This window comes from Mytilus edulis, chromosome 5, assembly GCF_963676685.1.
Source record: "Mytilus edulis chromosome 5, xbMytEdul2.2, whole genome shotgun sequence".
NCBI lineage: Eukaryota > Metazoa > Mollusca > Bivalvia > Mytilida > Mytilidae > Mytilus > Mytilus edulis.
The window spans coordinates 13387804-13409936 of NC_092348.1; positions in this window are offsets into that span (position 1 = coordinate 13387804).

Sequence of the window (22133 nt, forward strand, 5' to 3'; positions counted from 1 at the left end):
TTGGCAAATGGCTCTTTTTAAAGAAATTAATGTAAAACATATAAGGAACTATATCGTTTTTCTACGCATTAACAATTTGTTTTGATCCGCCGTTATCGACGTCTTTACAACGCCTATTGTTGTATGACGGCAGAGAGTGAAATAACCATCGGTTTTTATTTAACTGGGAAATCAATGTAATTCATTGCAACAAATGTAATAAGACCAATATATTTCCACCGTCTTCTTATGATCTCATTTACTATATTCATCATACCTGTTTCTGATATTTCTGATTCACTTTTTTATATTACATTTGGCCATCTAATGTTACGGGGCGTCGAATGGGACTCTTGTGGTTTTGTACAAAATTTCAATTTTGTCTTACAAAACTATGTGATACAGACTTGTTTAATGAGAACTTCAATTTTGTGATAACAAAAATCATTTTTGTAGACAAAATTCATTTTTATGACAAAATTCAATTTTGTCAAATAGGTATGTTAATATAAACTTATTTGCATACAAAATTGATTTTTGTTACCTGATCTGGAAATTAAACCACAAAAGTCAACTGTGTGAGACAAGATTCAATTTTGTGAACCAAATTCAATTTTGTGAACCAAATTCAATTTTGTGAACCAAATTCAATTTTGTGAGACAAAATTAAATTTTGTGACGCAAAAGTCGATTTTGTATGCAAATTAGTTCACAGAATCCAGACTAAACTAATTTGCATACAAAATTGACTTTTGTCGCCCAATTTTCAAATTAAGTAACAAAAGTCAAATCTGTGATGCAAAAAAGAATTTTGTCATGACAAATGTAACTTTTGTCCACTGAAAGATAATTTTGTATGACAAAATTTAAATTTGTAGTATACTACAAATTTTGTTAAACTGAACTCATTTTTGTTGAACAAAACTCACTTTTGTCCGTACAGAATTGAATTTTGAGTACAAAACCATAAGAGTCCCGTTCGGCGCCCCGTAGATGTTACATTTTGTCTCAAACACCGTCCTTCCTATCCTCTAATTCGACTCTCTAATTGTTCAGTTGTTTTCCTTGTTGTTCAGGTTTTTGAATGCAGCAGATATGGGATTCTTCAATATTTCCTTCTGCATTGACTCTAAAATCAAGATAGTTGAATGAGTTTACTCGTTCCAGTTCTTTTCCATTCACTGTTATTGCGTTTTGTTACTTTGTAGCTATCATGTTGTTCAGGTTTTTGAATGCTGCAGCTGCTTTACAAATACGGATGTTATTTCCTTCTGTATTGACGGCTATTATTCGTTTGTTTCTCTGTCCTATATTTTCTCCCATTTATCTGTTTATTTATTGTAATCCTGTCGTTTAATTTTGTCATTTTAATGTTATAATTAACACTGCCATTAAAGCGGAAGGTTTGGCATGCCACAAAACCAGGTTCAACCCACCATTGTTTTCATAAACTGCCCTGTACCAAGTCAGGAAAATGGCTATTGTTACATTATAGTTCGTTTCTGTGTGCGTTACATTTCGCTGTTGTGTCTCTGTTGTGTCGTAGTTCTCTTATATTTGATACGTTTCCCTCAGTTTTAGTTTGTTACCCGGATTTGTTTTTTCTCTATCGATTTATGAATTTTGAACAGCGGTATACTACTGTTGCCCTTATGTATTGACTCTTCTATCAAGATAGTTGAATGAATCTGCTTGTTTCAGTTCTTTTACGTTCACTTTTATTGCGTATTTGTTCTTTGTAGTTATCTTCTTCACCTTAGGTTTTTTGGCATTTATTTTCAGTCCTACTTACGCTGCCTCCGATGTAACTTTGTCCGTCTTTTTCTGTATGTGTTCATGTGTATGAAAAAGAGGCTGATACCATGTCGTCCAAAAATGTAATTAGTTCCCATTTTATACCTTGATTTTCAGATGTTGCCTTCTTCATTATTCAGTCAAACACCAATATAAAGAGAAAAAAGACCAAATTACAGGTTGACTGATCTATCATTTGCTCATGGGGCAGCTTTTTATTTACTAAGACAAATCTTGTCCCCTTATTCTGTTTAGAACTGTATTCAACCATCAAGTGGTGTCTGTGGCAGTGTATCATAAGTAGTCGACTATTGTATTAATAGCCAATCAGCAATGAGGTTGTGATTTCGAATACGGCATGTGGTAAGTGTGATCGACTCCTATCGTCTTTGAATATGATTGTTAGTTGTTCTACGTTGAACTCATCAATGAAGTTCCAATGTTAAAAGAAAAAATAGAATGGAGTAAAAAAAATTTTTTTTTCTGACATACATACTGTTCTTTTCTTTTGAGCAACCTTAAAGCCCACCACCTGCAGGGGTAAATAAAGGCAACAGTAGTATATACCGCTGTTCAAAAGTCATAAATCGATTGAGAGCAAAACAAATCTGGGTTGCAAACTAAAATCGAGAGAAACATATCAACTATAAGAAGAAAAAACGATACAACAGAAACACTGAAATAAACAAAAAAACAAGCGACAATGCAACACACATAGAAACAAGCTATAAGATAACAACTTCCACCAGAGTTTTCATTTAGAATCTTGGCCTACTTGAACATGACGTTGTGCATTTAAGGCACTGTCCTTAGGATCAAGATGCTCAAAAGTTCTCTAAAACAATGGCACAAGACGAAGTTAATGATACTCATTAAATATGAGCAAACAATATTGAAACTAATCCCAACAATATTTGTGTATAAGTACTAGTATGCAATTTTATTATTTCAAGAAATTACGTTTTTTCATGTATACATAAGAAGCTATGGTATGATTGCAATGAGACAGCTATCTACAAAAGACCAGATGACGTGGATTACTCAATCATTATGGCTTACGAGCAGGGTTGATTTACCATGAACTATGAAATTCAATGAACTATTTTCACTCTGTTTTTACTGGCGTAAAACATCATTCGTTTAAAATTTCTAACAATTTTTTATTTCCAGAAAGTTTAAATTCATTAATAAATATAATCAGTTAAGTGCAACAGAACCGGCTTTTTCTTATCTTTATTTCTAATGTGATAATTTAAATACAAACTTAAGTTAGGCCTGAAATAGGTAATCTAATGTTCAAACGTAGGAGTAAAGCCAGTTATTTTGGTTCCCATTTCTATTCACATTCGCTTATCTGTAAAATGATAAAGGAGTGCAACATTTCTTTTCAAACACTTACAGCAGTTATGAACTTATTTCAATTCATTATCACTGCACTACAAATAAAATATTCAATTATGTCAATATGGTTATTTTATTTGAAATCAGTAAAAAGTGGGCTCGATCAAAAATCATAAGTATTTTTCATCGATAATAAAATTTACTTCGCGACTTAATTTAAAACATTGCACAAGTTACGTATTTCTTGTTAAGATAACCATATTATATCAAACTTTTAGCCTTGTACGTACAATGAGATTAACCAAACTTATGCCATTTATAAAATACTGTTTTCTAGTGGCAAATCCTCGTGGTCGAAATAACTGAAAAATATATACAATTCACCAACCTTGTTTTCTTGATGATTAAGGTAGGGAGGTACATTTTGTTTTGTTATTGAATTAAAAATTCTAAGTAAAAAAACGTAATTGGAATAAATTGACAGTAAATACTATAATCACAACGGTCTACGGTCAATAGTGTCATGCATATGGGGTTTCTTAAAAAGTTTAAAGATCTACTGTAAAATGTTCATTTACTTTCTATATAGATATAGGAAGATGTGGTGTGAGTGCCAATGAGATATATGTACACTTTTGATATTTCTACGTCTTACATTACTTTTACCGACGTTCAATTGACATGCTAAGTGAAATATCATCTCATAAAAAAGAGCCTTTTCTACTACAAATTTTATCTTATAAAGACATCTTATTTTGTGAAAAACTTCAAAGATTCCCCAAAATACACCAAGCTTAAGGACGATATCATCAGAAAGCTAAAATATTTGATCGACATCCTACAATGGCAGATTGGTAATTTATAATCCAACATACAGTCGTAGTTGAATGCCGGCAGGGGTGTGGAAATGCTATGCCCGACTCGCCCGATTCGTACATTTTAACACCAGGACAAGTAATTATTTTTATCTTGGTTGCCCGTGGACAAGTAAAATAATATACAAGACAAAGTTCAAATTCAGCAAAAATATAGGATTAATTTCAAAACGTATAAAGATGTTTAATTTATGTAAAAGAAACCAATAATCAGCGAGTAAAAACATATATTTAAAAGTATAAGCATCAATGTTCATGACGATAAATATTACATAACTCCGGAAATAGATCGATTACCAAAATGAGTAAAAATAAGTATGCAAACCCGAGTCGCGTAATATTGAGTTCGTGGTCTAGTGGTTAAGACCGATGGCTACAGTGCTGAAGGTCCCGAGTTCGATTCTCACTCGGGGTGCTAAAAATATCAGTTCATCAGAAGGGTAATTTTCACCCTCTCACACACATCTCTGGTACCCAGACCGGAGTTTAAACTAGAATGGGTACTTTGGGGGCCTCGGTTGTTCAAAGTTGTCCCCTTCTTTGACCTCGAGAACAATCTTCTGATATCTCTCTGGTTTGTCTGTTTCCACCGAGTGGCCCGGTGGTTCTCTCCGAGTACTTCGGCTTTCTCCACCATAATAACAGACTTCCCGGTGTCCTACACGTTCCCTTGGGCGGTGTTGGGTGGGGATTGCTCTGGTGGTGGGATAATATTGTAAAGGACACATCTCCATTAATCCTTAGGGAGTGTACATGGATCCGCTGTACCCTTGCAGTCAATCAAGGGGTGCGTCTAAATTGGCGGAATCTCGAGTACATACATACATACATTGGCTTTGTACATTGACCCGGGATCGTCGATTATGTTTTATCAACTATTCACCGGAAGTGTCATTTCTTAAGAGTTTGAATCGAGATTCAGATTGATGAATACTTTTAAAATAAAACATCGGGCAAGCAAGACAATAAGAATGACGAGTCTAGTCGAAAGCATGAAACGCAAACGGAGATGGTCAAGGTGTATATGAAAAAAATACGGAAGCGAGAATATCAGACATCGTGAATAACAGATTACCCCTTGGAAAGAAATTCAGATAATAAGTTTTGTTTTTGTCTTATTTATAGATCAAAGGCAACCTTATGTGTTGTCTAAGTGGTAAATAGAAGTGTTCAACTACCAAGAAAAAACCAAGTGTGTCAGTTGATAGAAATAATTAGTTAATCTATTATTTAGTTTCCATTTCACTCACTATCCTCTAAATTTAGTATATGTAGTGTACCTACTGGTAACAATTTTTATTAAAAAACAATGCTGCAAACTTGTCCTTTACATGTCATTTCATTTAGTTGATTTGCTTTTGAGTTTCTGTTCCATTGATGTAATAAAACCATTTCCAACATTCCTAAATTTTTACACATATCAGTGGCGGATCCAGAAATTTTCATAAGTGGGGGCCCACTGACTGACCTAAGAGGGGGCCCGCTCCGGTCACGCTTCAGTGATTCCCTATATAAGCAACCAAATTTTTTTCCAAAAAGGGCGGGTCCGGGCCCTCTGACCCCCCCACCCCTCTAAATCCGCCTCTGCATATAAACCAATTGATTTCACTGATTTGTTTGGGATGCAAAACCGTGCTTAGAATAATATATTAGCTAACAATAAAATACTACAATATTTATTTGGACCATCAGGGCAAGTAACTTTTTTTCCGGACAAGTAAAATTTACAGTTTTACTTGCCCAGGGAAAAGTGCTCACAACAAATATTTCCACACCCCTGCATAATGGGTATATATTTGGAACCCTACTAACCAACTTGTTTTTTGTGCTCCTTACACTAAAGGACACCAACAGATTTACAAGGAAGAGCGACTGAAAACGATACTACATAAGTTTTTCAGTAGCCATAGCAAATTTATAATCGATAAGAAATGTCTGTGTTTATATCTTACTGGCCAAATGTTTTGTAGTCTTAGATCAGAAGATACCAGAATAGTCTTCAAGTCCAATTGTGTACTATTCTTGACTGAATTCGTATCTGTGTGGTGCGTTTTACATAATTAGCTAGAGAGGCCTGTTGACGCATCCGGTCATGCTCCATTTGAAATTCACGAAAATCAGTTTTTGTGTGCTAACTTAAACTGTTTTTTTATCAAACATGACATTTGATCATCTGTACATGTGTAAATATACTGTTGCCCTAATGTATTAGGTGGCCACTGTAATTCGGCCCAATTGTTTGGTATATTCACGAGTATTTCATCCGTTCAGTAGGAAACTACGAAGATCTTAAAGAATACTAGCTGGAACATCGTTTCATACAAAAAGATCCGGATTAGACTAAATTAGGGATATGGTGTTGTCTACAATAGCAGGTGTCCCTTTATCACAAGACATGACAAAGACCTGGAACATGACACGTTCAGATCCACAAACAATCATCGCACCAGACCGAATACAATTCCAATACAAGAAATAGAATATATTGACTTTAAGCAACACGGTCTCATTTAAAACTATAAAACCAAATACTGCAACACCGGTGAAATGTAATAACTAATGATAAATTAAATTTGTTAGCAATTTAGATAACAACAAATCTTGTCTACGGTGAAGATTTTTGGGATCTTTGCAGATTGATATTTGATGGTCAAAGAAACGGTAAGCTAAAAGTTTATGACCCCTTCTGTGCCCTGTGAATTACAAAATTATCAAACTGAAGTAATATTAAAAACAGCAAAGATAATGAATAATAGAGATGGACCATTTTGTATATATCCCAAGGGTGGAAACTTCGTGCAAAACATAACAGATTTATAGTTTAATTGCATTGAGTAGAAAAATCGAATTTGGTGAAAATAAATTTAAGATTTTTGTAAAATACTTAAATACAGAGATTACGCACTTGTTTTTCTATGATGTGCTAGCGTGTAAAGTTTACAAAAAGTCCTAAACAACCTTCAAATTCCAAAACACCTCGTGCTGAGTCACTTAAGTCTAGCGCACCCTAGAAGGTGTTCTTTAATTGGTCCATATTCTAATATCTAAATTTATAAACTTGTTTTAAGGAAATCATTGCTAGCATTGCATGCGATAATCCTTTATCTATCAATCATCGATTTCCCAAATATGAGAGTACAAGGGGAAAGGCTGTGGATTTTCTATAAAATTTAAATCAACACAAAGGTACATAATCCTTGTGCTGAATCGAGACTAAACATAGGGTTATGTACTCTTGTGTTGATTTAAATGCTAAACACATGGAATTTTTATAGAAAATCCACAGCCTTTCCCCTTGTACTCTAATTTTGGCAAGCAGGTGCTTGATAGATACAGGATTAGTGAATACAGTGCTAGCAAAGATTTCCTTAAAACAAGTTTAATCACCAGCCCAGTAGTCAGCACTTCGGTGTTGACATGAATATCAATTATATGATAAATTTTTTTTAATTAATTTTCTAAAAACTCAGGATTTTCTTATCCCAGGAATAGATTACCTTAGCCGTATTTGGCACACATTTTTGGAATTTTGGGTCCTCAATGGTCTGCAACTTTGTACCTGTTTGGCTTTATAACTAATTTGATTTGAGCGTCACTGGTGAGTCTTATGAAGACGAAACGTGCGTCTGGTATATTAAATTATAATCCTGGTACCTTTGATAACTATTATAAATTTAGATATTGGTTAAAAGAAAAATAAATATGGATCAATTATAGTACACCGTCTAGGGTGCACTCAACTTTAGTGACTCAGCACGAGAGTTTTAGGAAATTTAAAGGTTGTATAGTGCTTTTTGTAAACAATATAAACGCCAGCACATCATAGAAAAACAAGTTAGTAATCTATGTATGAAATTTTATAATAAAAGGATCTGTATTATAGTCTTGTTTTTATTTGAAACAAAATCCCCTTTTTCTATTAAATGTAAGGAAACAATAGATAATAACGCTTTGTATTGCACGAAGTTTTCCCTTGGTATATGTACGAAATAACCTATTTCTATTATTCATTATCTTTGCTGTTTTGATACTATTGTAATTTGAAAACTTCGAATTTCACATGTCTACAGAAGGGGTCATTAACACTAATAAACGTATGTCCAGTAATAGGTCAGACATTAACACTAATAAACGTATGCCCAGTAATAGGTCAGACATTAACACTAATAAACGTATGTCCAGTAATAGGTCAGACATTAACAACAATGCAAATTACATTGTGTCTCTATAATTAATCTGATAATCCAATGCTTTCTCTACGAGTACGCGTCATCAAGCAATATACCACAGGACTAACATTCTTGGTTAACAAAGAGAGATAGAATCTAGTTAACACCGTTTATGTTTGTTAATCACAATACACAAACTGCTTGATAAAAAATTCAGTATTGGCTATTTACTAAGAAACTCAACAGTTACCCCACATGACACTCAATATACCAGTATCTTCAGCTTAGTAACCAGAGCTTCGTCACTTTTCGTTCTTTATTTTATAGCATATAAATATTAGTTGATTACAATTATATGTTATGAAATTTAGATATAATTTTAAATTAAGGAATATATCTTCTTATAGTTATATATACTTTATAAATATTACGATTATAATACAATGTTGACTGCTGTACCCTTTTTTACATTTTTACCTATAATATCCTTTGTTTTGATTACACATTGTTGTCAATATCATGTAATTTGATGCGACTGTCATACAAGTGAGAGGTGTAGCTAGCTATAAAACCAGGTTTAAGTCACCATTTTCTACATAAGAATATGTATGTACCAAGTCAGGAGTATGACAGTTGTTATCTATTCGTTTGATGTGTTTGAGCTTTTGATTATGCCATTTGATTAGGGTCTTGAATTTTCCTCCGAGTTCATAATTTTGTGATTTTACATTTTCCTCATGCAAAGGTCTGTTTCCTTGTCTGTCAAAGAGGAAATCCATGATAACTTAAGGTTTAATCTACCTACCTTTGGAATTTCAACCAAATAAAAACAAATCTGCCTTATCTTATTTGATGTCTACAATATCATTAGTGTCCTTACAAATAACATGATATTGATATGTCTGACTTCTTTTCGTTAAAAGGAGTAGAAACTCAGAATTTGTTTAAGGGGATCATACTAGCTATTCTAATTCAAACAAAACATATTCTGACTCTGACATTATCATGAGTTGTTAGATTTCCTGATTGACAACATATTTGTTACATTGGAGGGATGTGTTTTTCAATAAACAATCTGCATTCCCATAGGAACAAACAAGGCTCCTCCTCGGTCAAACTGGTTCATCCTCGGGCCAATTGGTACACTTTTCAAATAAAGCTAACTTCACACAGAAGCTTCTAATTAAAAACAAAAAGCAGCATGAATTGTCCTTGAGCTACATGTTCGTTCTGCTATACAGATGGTGTCTTCTCACTAAAAACAAATTCATATATGCAAGGGTTAAAATCTGTGTATGCAAGACGGGTTTCATCTTCAAAAATTCGTCAGTGACGTTCGAATAATAAATTTTAAAAAGAACGCAGTGAAGTGTATTTAGGACCCAAAATTCTGAAAGGTTTTGTCAAATACAGATGAGGTAATCTATTTCCAAGGTTAAAAAAGGATACAGATGAAAAAGTTGAATTTGCTTTATTTCATCTAGCGTTTGACAACAAAAGTCGGTTGAGAATTACACTTTTCAGCAAAATAGAAGATTTCAGCTTCCCAGTTGTGAACTTTCAATTTCTATGTTGAAATTACATTCTAGCAGAGCATTCATGGTAGTAAAATATTTAAAATTAAGAATATAAATGGGAAATATGTGAAAGAGACAACAACCCGACCAAAGAGAAGATAACAGTATATATATATGTTCCCCAGTTGATACGCTACTGGAGAGCTTAATCCCATCGTGATTTCCTTTGGAAATGTTTGCTGATAACAAACAAACTTACAAACCAATAGTTCAAAATGGTGAATTTTAAGGTCATCCATTTGAAACTTTTACGAGTTGGTTGATCATGACCGTTATCACAAATGATGACGGATATGTCCCAGTTACCTCATTCGTCTAATCTGTGTTTTTTAGAAGTTTTTCTGCTGTATGTTTATCTAAATTAGTCCGTTATATAAATTTTGAAATTATAAAGAAACTAAGGTTTTAAATCCATCAGGCAAGGTTAGTCTCTTATTAATCTTAGCATTTTTTTTATGTTCATCTTGGTCAAATAGCTCTTTAATTGTTGCAGTTCTTATAACGCCTTGGCTTTCAATTATTCGGCTTTGGTCGTTCCTGATGAATGTAAATCCAGAAAAGCGCTTCGAAGGCATGCAGTTTTAGACGTGTTATTTCCATTTGTTAACCCTTTCCAACTGTTTTATAGTCTGGTGTTATGTTGTACTGTTACATTACTGTTTATTGGTTTGAGGGACGTATAAGTACCCTGACACGTCCACTCTGTGTTTTTGTTAGGTGTTTTTTCTACTTTGTATCCATCTAATTATAAACAAAGCCCTTTCCAACTGTTTGTATAGTATATTCTTATGTTGTACTATTACACCACTGTGCCATGTTGGGGAAGGATTGGATCCTTCAAACTAGTTTAACCCCAACACATTCTAAATTCTAAATTTGTCTGTTCCACGTCAGGGGCCTGCAATTTATTGTATATCATATTTGTTTTTGTGCATTATTTTGCACATAAATGAGGCCGTTAGTATTCTCGTTTGATTTTTTTTACATTTATCATTTCGGGGGCCTTGTCTAGTGGTATGAACAGATGCTCATTTTGTTAGAAATTTAAATGAAAATTTCGAAACACCAGGAGCCACGACGGTCTTAATTGTAAATCAACAAATCCAGTCTACGGAGAAGAGTTTTTTAATCTTTTCGGATTGATATATGATGGTGAAAAAAACGGAAGGCTTAATGAATGTATGTTCAGTAATAGGTCAGAAATTATCATTACCTCATTCGTCTAATCTGTGGTTTTTTTTTAGAAGTTTTTCTGCTTTGTGTTTATCTAAATTAACAATAATTCAAATTACACTGTGTGGCTATATATAATCAGTCTGATCATTCAATGCTTTCCATACGAGTACGCATCATCGAAAAAATATACCACAGAACTAATAATCTACATCTTGCAAGATTTCTTCGTAAATAAAAGAAGATACAAATTCAATTAACATCGTTTGCGTATGTTAATCACATTACATAAACTGCTCGATAAAGGTTAAGTAACTACTTATTTGGAAACTCAAAATTACCCCTACGACACTATTTAGACCAGTTCCGATATCAAAAGCCTAGTAACCAGAGGTTCGATACTTCCATGTAGATATGAATATTGTTTGATTAAAACTTGATGTTATAAAAATTTGGAAATATTTTTAGATTAAGGAATACATCTTCCTCGTGCTGATTCCTTGTCCTGATTTGACTATACATTATGCTATTTCCAGTTTGACACTCTCTTCAACTGTTGTATTATATTTTGGATATTTAAATATTGCGGCCTGGACCATCTCTGAAGAGACATAATTGTCGAAATGCGCATCTGTCGTATTAACATTGGTACCGTTTATGCTATAATCAAAGAAGAAATCCGATAATTTCAGGTTTTATTCTATTTCTCTTTTGGATTTCAACCAAATATGTAGAAAAAAAGGGGGATGAAAGATACCAAAGGGACAGTCAAACTCATAAATCTAAAACAAACTGACAACGCCATGGCTAAAAATGAAAAAGACAAACAGAAAAACAACAGTACACACGACACAACATAGAAAACTAAAGAATAAACAACACGAACCCCAAATCTGTCTCTGTCTTCAATATTATAAGTGTCTTTACTAATAACATAATATTAATATGTCTTACTTCTATTCATTGAAAAGAGTAGAAAAACATATCTTGTTTAAAAGGGGGGGGGGGGTCATACTTTGTTAAACTAACTATTCTGATTCAAACAAACAAAATACTCTGAAACTGACATTATCAAGAGATGGATTTCTTGATTGACAACATATGTGTTACGTTTGACGAATGTCTTTTCCATAAACAATCGGTATTCACATAGGAACAAACTGGGCTCCTCCTCGGGCCAACTTGTTTATTTAGTCAAATAAGGCAAACTTCATAAGAAGCTACTTATGAAAAATGAAAATAAGCTTGAATTATCCTTAGGCTTCAAGTTCTGCTATGAAGATTGTGTCCTCTCGCTATAATGTTATTCAAAGTTTGGTGACTATGTTCAACTAATTCATAGATACCAGGATTAAAAACTTGTGTATGCAAAACGCGGTTTCTTCTTCAAAGTTTCGTCAGTGACGCTCGAATCAAAAACCTCAAAATGGTCAAATAAAGTAAGCTGTGAAGAATGTTTAGGACCTAATTCTGAAATTTTTTGTCAAATACAGCTAAGGTTATCTATTGCCCGGAGTAGAAAATACGAAGCCTTTCGAAAAATTCTATCATATATAACTTAAAGAAATGATGATACGGTTGAATTTGCATCATATCGTAAATTATATCTAGTAATTGACAAAGAAGGTACTAGGTTGAGAACCACACTTTAAAGCAAAAATAGATGAGTTCAGCTTCCCAATTGTGAACTATCCTTTTCTATGTAGAAACACTCCAGCAAAGCATTTATTTGTAGTATATTTTCCAGTTAATACGATACTGGAGAGCTTTATCCCATTATGATTTTCTTGGAAAGGGTTGCTGATAACAAAGAACCTCACAAACCAATATTTCCAAATGGTGAAGTGGTGTAGTGGTTAGTGCATCGGACAACTAACACAAAGGTTCCTTTTTCGATCCCCGCTCCGGGGAGAAAACTTCAGGGACTTAATTTTCGGCTCTCCCTTGACACCATTTGCGAGTATGGTCTTTAGAACCGATGAAGTCCGTCGGAAGTGGCGATAAATGATTGACCAGTGTTAAGAGAGAGCCACTTCTCCTGCATGTACAAGACACCCTTGTAGATTTCGAAAAAGAGCGGGCTAATGCCGCTACATGACAGCACTCGCATCCGCAAAGTGGAAAGGGATAAATATAAGTTGCAATAACTTGTTTCCCAATCCACTATAAATAAATATGTTTTAACTATTTTAAAAGTCATCCATTTTTTGAAATTTACCAGTTGGTTCACCGTTATGGAACATATGTTTCACATATGACGACGAATACGTCTCAAGTATCGTTACTTCAATCTTATCTTCTTTTTCTCTAATATGACACGAATTAACAAGCTGTCGGCAATTGTGTTTTTGTTAGATTTTTTTTTCTGCTTTGTGTCCATCTGATGAATTCTTTCTAAAATTGTCCGTTTATAAGTTTTGAAATTATAAAGAAACTAAGGTTTTAACTCCATCAGTCAACATTGGCCATCGATGCATTTTGGTTATATTTGGGGTTCTTTATAGTCAAATTGCTCTTAATTTGTTTCTGTTCTTATAAATCCTTGGCTTTCAAATATTTGGCTGTGAGTGTTCCTGATGAAGGTAAATCCACAAAAGCGCTTCGGACGCATTTATACAACGTGCCATTTGTTAAGCCCATTCAGACTGTTTTATATTTTGTTCTTGTTTTGTACTGTTAAACCACTGTCCCAGGTTAGGGAAGGGCTAAATCCTTCAAACTAGTTTAACTCCGCCACATTGTATTTGTGCCTGTCAGGAGCCTGTAATATATTGTATATCATATTTTCTTTTCGCTCATTTAAATATAAATCAGGCCGCTAGTTCTTTTGTTGAATTGTTTTACATTTGTAATTTCTGGGGCCTTGCCTAGCTGACTAAGCGGTATTGTTTTTACTTATTGTTGAAGGCCGTATGGTCTCCTTTAGCTGTAAACTTCTTTTTCATTTAATCTTTTCTAGTTTATTTTAAACATATTCTATTTAAGAATGAAGATGAACATCGCAATTGCGTTAATATAATATTCAACTTCCTCGGCCCGAACAAATAAAGCGTTTCAACTTTACTAACTTGGTAAACTATCGTTTTTCAATTCTTTCTTTAATTTAGAAATAGAGTCCACACTGCGAATGTCTGAAACAAGTTTATTCCATTCATTTATTGTATTGGGAATAAACGATTCAGTAGAACGACAAAGTCTGCAAAATGGAACAATAGTATCATATTAGTCTTTTCTGAAGAGTGGTCTCATTGGGAATCATATCACATCTTCTTATCTTTATACAAATTACAGAAATCTGATTTTTCATGTTGTCCTGGATCTAATCTGACTAAAGTTCAGACCTATAATATGTCACGTGCTCATACATACGAGAACTATTATAGTTTAATTAGAATGTCGTTGATCCGAACTTTTAATGTACAAACCAAGACACATGTCGTTATGTAGTAAACAGAGAATAACCAATACGTAAAAAAAGTCAGCAACAACTCTTGATTGATAACGACCTAAATGTGGAAACTTAAACATAAGACTGATACCACTTACTAAACACAAGTTTAAACCAGATATCCCAGCGTCATTGTGTGACACTTAAACAAAAAAGGTGTTAAAAATAACTGTTTAATGGTCCAAATAGTGTTACATATCAAAACGGGTTCGTCTTTACAACTCACAATAGTGTTACATTATATTCTCAAGTACGCATTCTTTTTTGGGTTCTGTGTGATCTTGTTCGGGAACATCTATATATCAATATATATGAAATGGAGTTTTGACGTAAACTAGCGAATGAAATGTTTATTAACGTCAATTTGGGCTGAAAAATCTATACTGTCGATCTGAGTATTCATAAAACGTATACGTTTTAACATCATTATTTAGATTAAGAGCTTTTATCGGATGTAATGCCGTGACATCATTTAATTATTCGTTTATAATTCCGACTTAAATTTCAATTCTACAGCTTTTCAGGACTCTACGTAATAAAAAAAACAGTAACAAATTAGAACTTTGATGGTCGTTTTATGGAATAACTCTTATAAACAATATCATTGACTAAAAGTTATAATTATTTCGGGGAATGTAGTTGAATGCCTGGACGTCTTAACTTAGGTGTATTGGCTTTATACGTAATATTTAATTTATCATCCCAATTAATACCGACATTGTACTAGATTATTCACCTGAGCTTGGAGATAAAGACTCTAGCGTAGGAAGACAAAGCGACAAAGCAGCTGAATTCTTCCTATTGGTAATTGGATTTTATCAAACTATACGTTATTTTGCTTAGGATCGTAGATATCTTGAAAAGTTAAACTAAATCATATCAAATCTGTGTTTTGGAAAAAGGATTGATTTAAAGAACGACTGTATCTTATGTTTTAAAGTTAAAAGGAACACAAGAGTTCAATATGAAATCGTTAAAGGCTCATTTTGGATTGCATGAAACACGGAACGTTACAATATGTGTGCCTCACGTGTTCCCACCAATGGCTGACATAATTTACGGATACATAATACCATCTTTAGCAATAATCACAATTTGTGCTAATTCCTTAGCAATTCTGATTTTTATTACAACAAACCGCAAATCACCAACTAATATCGTTCTGACAGTGCTTGCGTTTTCGAATATTTTTTCAATCGGATCGATAAGTCCGATGTTTTTCTTTGTTTATGGGATAAAAAAGGCGGATTTTATTTACGGATGTGCATTTAGTGTATACCATGATTCAGCATACTATGTTACATCTAAGTTTCATTGTTTTTCAATATGGCTGACAGTCTTGCTTGGAGTAGAGAGATACATTGTCGTTGCTTTTCCAATGGTTGGACCGCGATTCTGCAACCGGAGAAACACAGCTGTGACCGTAATTGTTATGTTTATTTCGTCTTTTCTAGTTATGATTCTTCCTAATATGTGGAGTAAACATTATAGTCCAGCAAGATTTAACATATCTTCTACTGATCTACCTCATCTAGAAACACCGGAAGTAAACTCGAGCATGAGTAACAACATCATTGCTGTGGATGTGTGCGAATGCACATACGAACCCTTCGATTTCGAGTACAATAAACTTTATAACTGGTTGAGAAACATTCTTGGGACAACCGTACCTTGCTTAATATTGTTAGTAACAACAGTTCTTCTCATAATCGAACTGAGAATAAATAACCGTAATATTCAACAACTTCATTTTGATCAGCATATGAAAGAAAGAAGGGAGCAAAAACATATGTCAAGAGCATCGAAACTCATCATAGTTATCACAGTGTTCTTTTTGCTAACCGAACTTCCGAATGCATTTTTCTTCACGTGGATAATTTTAGAACCACATGCGTATGACTCAGCTCTTGACTCCAAAGCCCGATTTACATCCGCCATTATATGTAATTTATTTGTTTATATTGCATGTACTGCGAATTTCTTTATTTTACTACTGATGAGTCACTATTTCCGGGAAAAACTGAAATATTTCGTGTGTCTTTATTGGTTGAAAAAACCATCTACATACAACCGACCTCAGTACAGTTATAGTTACTCTTCTAAGTGTTCAAGAACTATTTGAATATGAGACCATATCTGGCCAGGATAATGCTTCTTTGTTATAGTTGACCTGTTGTGGAGTTCTTTTTCATATATGAAAAAAGAAGATTTCAAGTGTTTTTTTTTTACTGTTTACATGCTATTCATAACTACTAATTAAATGTCAGATCAGATGGTGATAAAGTTTTTCTTAGGAGACAATCTTGTGATGTTTCCTCCCCTATATTTTGGATAAAAAATGAAGGATCTTGTATGAGATAACCCGGTGAATCTTTTGTATAAACTAGTATTAGTATGAATATTATTGTAATTTAACATTGAAACGATTAAACTTAACCGGACAACGGTCCCAATTTCCTTTTTTTCATTTTATTGTTTAACAAAAATATATTTATTCACCCGGTCTAGCCATTTCAAATGTCCATTTCACCATATTCTATTGTTTTAAAAGTTGTTATATACGGTCATTGCTGCTATAGCAAATATAGTATATACGCTTTATCCCAAAGGTAAAAGTTGTTCTAGCACTATTGCATTGTCGGTCAACGGATGACAATGTTTGTAAGAAGAACTCGCCATTTATTTATTATTTTTTTATTTGTGAAAGTCATTGACGATCAAAAATACAAGTCAACATAAATATCTTACAGCTGTTTTGGTCTTGAGTGTAATGTAAAAAGGGTTAAGTTTGTTTATTCACGTTTAAAAACTCCTCTCGCAAATGTCAAGTTTAAGAACGGGATCAAAGGGTTAATCTTTTATTAGATACTAATTTCACACTTTAAGTCATCTGGCATATTGACAATGCAAGAAAAAATACAATTATATAACAATGAATTTTGAAAGTAGTTGCACTTTGCTCCTGTTCTAGAGATTTTATCGTAAATAAAGATGGGTTTCTATCTACCTTAATTTTTAAAAAAGTTGCTAATTTAAAACACTGATGACTGATACGTTGAAAGATATTAAATAACGAGTTGGGAAGCAGATTTGTCTCGAAAATATTTAAGAAAAACCACTACGATTGCTTTGTTTTCCTCATCTGTAAAATAAGTTTTGGATTTACGAATTATAAGTATGAAACACGCAGTTAATAAAGAAATGAACCTAAGTGTTCTTTATCGTTGCTGTATAGATTTCTTCTGACGCAACTACTCATTTAGCAACTGTTACTGTTTTTCCAAAGATTGAAATCAATGTTTATTATCCTTTAAACATTACATAGCGTTGGAATCTGATAAATTAGCATGATTAAAACGTATGTGCCATGTCGAGTGAATGTTTGACATGTATGTAGTTTTTTTTAATGTAAAAAACGCAATTTACTTTTGAAAAATAGAATAATGAAAACAGCTCACGTTATAAATTTCATGCGTTCATGTTTCTTTACTTTTTTTGCATCTAGTGCATTGAGCGTTCCTGATGACTCGTATACTACCTTCAACAAGAACGCTTAAAACCGAATATGTTAAAGCCATGAAAATATAAAAACCGAAACAGTAGAACAAGAGCTATATGTATACCAAAACAATTTCAAACGATAACATATACATACATGTACAAACGGCTCAGAGTAATAACAACTGTAAGTCTATCTACTGATTTTATCGTCCAAAACTTTTTGCTAATCCTTTCATGACAATTTAACTTATATTATTCAGTCACCCATAGTTTTGCTGTACAAATAAAAATGTAGAAAAAATAAACCATCGTTTAGTGTATATTAACTTTATACATCATATACATGTATTTGCAATTTTATTAGATTGAGTCGACTGGATAAGAAAAACGACAGAAATAAAAGTTTTATTTGATTTATTTTTTGTTCAGTTGTCTTCACTATCGCTTTAATGTTCTTCTTTCTTTTTTTTTGTTAGAAATTTAACATATGTTTTCACATTTCGTTTCTGTGAAAGATATATTTAGTATGCTAAGGTAATTAGGAACGTAACAAGATATAATTTCTTATCAAAGACATTTGATAAAGGTGTGGATCCAGATTGATTTTTTGTTTAAAATGCAGTGAAACGTTCGACACGGTTTGCAATCTAGTTATTTTTATCCATAAAATTGCCATGATTCATAGCAGTGAACGATGTATATCCCCCTTTTTTCTTACATTTTCATTAAAATATGTAATAGAATTCTTTTTTAAATAGTGTTTGATCCTCTCATGTGTAAGGTTGTAGTTGTTCGTTTAGATACAGATTTGTGATATCAAATACCTTAAAATGAAAGAATAATTCTGCAATCTGTATATATGTGTAGCATCTCGTGGTATTCTTATTCAACAACGGTGAACGTTTTGACTTTCCACAATGTAGCTCGTCTATTTGAATACAAATAGTGATACACATGAACAAAAAGCCGTTTAATTGCCTTGTTCACATGCTATAGTTGAATATTAACTGCTTATTTGTGTAGTTTTATTAGGCTTTAAAGTAATTACAGAGGTACATTTTGTATAAAGTGCTTAGTAATACTGCAGATAGAAACGCAATCCTTCTATTAAGACTATTAACATTTTCATGTGAGTTAAGAAAACGATTTTGTTTGTTTTGTTTTAATTATTCCTTCGTTTTATTGTAATGTCGTTGTGGATCTAGCAGTTCACTCATCGCAGTTATGTCTTATTTGCACTTTAAATTTCACCGTGATTTTTGTCTGCCAATCACTCACTATATGATGAAACATCTATGTAATGGCACTATCGCAAATGTCGTCATCAGCAAATCTATCTAACCATGTTCTAGGTGTACTGTAGCAAATCTATCTAACCATGTTCTAGGTGTACTGTAGCAAATCTATCTAACCATGTTCTAGGTGTACTGTTTACTTTGTCGTCATCAGCAAATCTATCTAACCATGTTCTAGGTGTACTGTAGCAAATCTATCTAACCATGTTCTAGGTGTACTGTAGCAAATCTATCTAACCATGTTCTAGGTGTACTGTAGCAAATCTATCTAACCATGTTCTAGGTGTACTGTTTACTTTGTCGTCATCAGCAAATCTATCTAACCATGTTCTAGGTATACTGTAGCAAATCTATCTAACCACGTTATAGGTATACTGTAGCAAATCTATCTAACCATGTTCTAGGTGTACTGTAGCAAATCTATCTAACAATATTCTAGGTGTACTGTTTACTTTGTCGTCATCAGCAAATCTATCTAACCATGTTCTAGGTGTACTGTAGCAAATCTATCTAACCATGTTCTAGGTGTACTGTTTACTTTGTCGTCATCAGCAAATCTATCTAACCATGTTCTAGGTATACTGTAGCAAATCTATCTAACCACGTTATAGGTATACTGTAGCAAATCTATCTAACAATATTCTAGGTGTACTGTATACCTTGGACTTCTGATTTTATTATTTTGATTGGTAACACTTCAGAGGCATTATTTACTGGTTTTGTAGTTTTTGATACGTCTTGGTTGTGTCATATTTTCTACTTTGACCCGTGGCTATGTTAAATTTATATTTGTATACTATTGTCTATCTTTTTTAAGGGTGCGCTATTATTGGGATATTTTTTTATAAGCAAACGACACGGGTTTCAGAATGTTTCTTATTGTGATTCACGTATTTAAATGTAATATTTTAGTAGGAAAATTAACAAGTATTGTCTTCTTATCATGGACGGAGGTATGGTGAGAAAAGGACAGTGTACAGAAACCATCAGATTATGTGTACTGATAACCTATAATGACTATAATTAACGACCATAGTTACCGTTAAATTACCTATTTTAGACAGGTCCCCAGTGATATGCAATAGCAGTTTTGTTCAGATATTGACAAACGAATATGACCAAGGTAAACAATTTACTTAGATATAGGAAGATGTGGTATGAGTGCCAATGAGACAACTCTCCATCCAAGTCACAATTTATAAAAGTAAATCATTATAGCTCAAGGTACGGTCTTCAACACGGAGCCTTGGCTCACACCGGACAGCAGCAAGCTATAAAGGGACCCTTAAAATTACTAGTGTAATTCCTCTACTACTTACATGCCTCTTGTTTCCTTTGAAGTTATGAAAACAAAATATGGACCATCGATAGACATCATCATGAAGTATTACCAGATGACATTGTTAAGGATTTCATCATCCCCTTAAGAAGTTATCTTCCTTTTATTGATTTTTTTCAAAATATCCCCCCCCCCCTCGTTGTTTTTAAAGATACCATGATCTTATTAGGACCATAGGTAGATCTCATCATGATGTGTTACCATATTAGGCTGAATAGGATTTCATCATCCCCTATGAGAGTTATATCCCCTTGAAGCAATTTCTTTTATTTGCATTTTTCACAAAAAGTGTTAGAGATAGAATCGATTTGAAAACTGCAACATGTAAAGGAACAGATGGCAATGTTAATGAACATATACAATAATTTTGTTATTAACCTTTATAAGGAGTTATTTCCCTTGAAAAAATATACACAATTTTTGAAAAATTGTTTTTCGAGAACCGGAAGTCGTAGAGACTTGAGACCTACACCAATAATCTTAAGTTCGTGTGACCTTCAATTTGCACCCAAGGTCAAAGGTCACCGAGTGCAAAAAAAAACAACCAAAAAAACAACGCTGCAATTCCAAGCTTTCATATTAAGAAACAATAAGAGTTTGCTGCATACATTCTGTGTATAAAATGTTTCTCTCGACGAGCTCTACGTTTAACACATTAAGCTGAAAAATGTCCGACTGTCTGTTCAAAAGTTACAACAACATAATTCTTAAAACTATAGTAACATGTGTATATCTTTTAAAAGATAACATATATCAACCTACTATAAACTGCAAAGATGATCAGTAATTCAAGACCTTCAATTTGAGGTATTTCAGGCCATGATGAAATTTAACCTTGACCTTAAAAGTGTTCTATGACCTTGACCTTGTCACATTTGAAAGGTCAAGTAGTCTTGAGTTGAATGGTGGTAGTCCTTAATCTCTACCACTTCCGGTTCTCAAGTTTATTATTGCATCATATATTTGATGATTCATTGTGACCTTGACGAACCTCCAAATTGTCCAAAATGTTTTTTTACAATATTGTCCTTCAACTGCAAATCATTTATCAATTAACAGATTTAAAATATCTGCTGTCGTTTTAGAGATAATACAGTTTGAAATTTTGCGAATGAAGGCATGCATTTCTGAATCAACAACAGATTACCATCTAAAATGTTTTAGAAATTGAAGAGGGTAACATAGTTATATGTTTGACCAAATCCCTAAAACATTGCTCGAAAAAAAACCACCCCAAAAAATCAATTTGAAATTTTCATGTTTTTCATTGACTTTGTAAGTTGCATAAGTTCTATTTATATAATTGATATTGCGTCATTTTTAGCACTTTGCAAAATGGGGTCATCTGATACATCAAAATGAAGGTCTTAATGAGCTCTACTCAAAAATGATAATTTCAAACTCCTTTTTCATCCCAGTGGGTAGGGTGGGGTCATTTAGTGCAAAACTTCAAACTTCTAAGATGGTCAGGTTGTCGAATATCAAATGAAAGTCCATAAAGCGTACATTTCAAATATCAAATTGACGTCCACAAAAAATGGATGTGTTGGGGTCATTGAGTGCAAAACATAAATTTTCTTTTCAGATAAGGTTGTTGTATATCAAATGAAATGTCTTAACATGTAGATTTGAAATACCAAAT